The following is a 1,529-nucleotide window of genomic DNA, read 5'->3' as shown; positions in this document are numbered from 1 at the left end:
TGCTTCCTTGTCCTCGTGTTTCTATTTTCTTTATTTTGATTGGCCTTTGTGGATTTTGCCTCTGGTTCTTCTTGTTTCATGTTATATACTTCAGTTCTGAATCTTTGGCATGTGGTTACTATTATGAATATGTAAAAGATAGCTATTTATATACAGTCATCACTTTTCTCTGTATGCCGTATCTCCATTCCCCTTTGTGAATTTTGATCTTTGAATCCTTCCCTTTTCAGTTATTGTTGTCTCAATTTGTCCCTACGTATGCTGAACATTCATTACCATCTTGCTATAGCAATTCTTTTCTTATTTTTTAAGCTTATAATCCCCTGTTCTTAGCAAGGGTTGCACTCCTCTGCTTCTATTTGCCTGATAGTCACGTTACTCCTAATTACGTTGTTTTTTTTTTTTTTTCATTTTGTTTTAGGTGAGCTGACCCTTTTCAGTATTTCCTGTAGTGCAGGCCTCGTAGTGGAGAATCCTCTTAATTTTTGTATGTCTGGGAAATTCTTTATTGCTCCTCCATATCTAAAGGAGAGCTTAGCTGGATACATTATTCCAGGTTGGTAGTTCCTTTCATTTAACAGTTTGACTATTTGATTCCACTCTTTTCTGGCTTGTAAAGTTTGTGTTGAGAAGTCTGACGATAATCTAATGGGTTTTCCTTTATAAGTTATCATCTTTTTCCTGGCTGCCTGAGAATTCTATCTTTGTCATTAATTTTTTATAATTTTAATACAAAGTGTCTTGGTGAAGGCCTTTTTGGTTGAGACAATTGAGTGTTCTGTTGACTTCTTGAATTCCAAGCTCCAGCTCATTCTTTAGATTTGGGGAAATTCTCATCAACTATTTGTCTGAAAATGCTTTCTAGTCCCTGGTCCTTTTCCTCACCTTCGATAATGCCCATTATTCTTATGTTTCCTCTCCTGATGGTTTCAGCTAGTTCTTGTATTTCTCTTTCATTATTTTTCATTCTACGGTTTCTCTCTTCTTCCTTCTGATTTATTTCTAGATTTCTGTCTTCGATATCACTGATCCTTTCCACCATTTGGTTGACTCTATTTCCCAAGCTTGCTATTTCATTTTTTAATTCTTGCAGTGTGTTTTTTATATCCGGAAGATCTATTCTGTACTTTTTGAGGGTTTCAATCCTTGCTAAAGAACTCATTCTGCTCATCTAGTTGTTTTTTCAGTTCCTGAAATTGTTGATATGACTCGTTGTAGAGATCATTGAGTTTCTTTCAGAAATACCATCCTGAATTCTCTGTCATTTAAGTCGCATATTTCTATGTCTGTAAGCTTATTTTTCTGGAGATTTTTCTCTTTCTTTCTGAGATACCTTGTCACCTTGGTTGTTCATGGTGTTTAATGGACTATTTCTCTGCCTGGACATTAATGGAAATGTGTTCCGGTTTTTTTTTTTCCAGACAGATTTTTTATATGATGGTCTCTCTTTAGCCTGTTGCAAAGGAGGTGCTTTTCTTTTGGTTTCCAGTAGGTGGCGTCTATGCCTCTTGGATCCCTGCTTTATATAA

This window comes from Pteropus vampyrus, unplaced genomic scaffold (genome assembly GCF_000151845.1).
Source record: "Pteropus vampyrus isolate Shadow unplaced genomic scaffold, Pvam_2.0 Scaffold285, whole genome shotgun sequence".
Taxonomy (NCBI): domain Eukaryota; kingdom Metazoa; phylum Chordata; class Mammalia; order Chiroptera; family Pteropodidae; genus Pteropus; species Pteropus vampyrus.
This window is presented reverse-complemented; position numbering follows the sequence as displayed.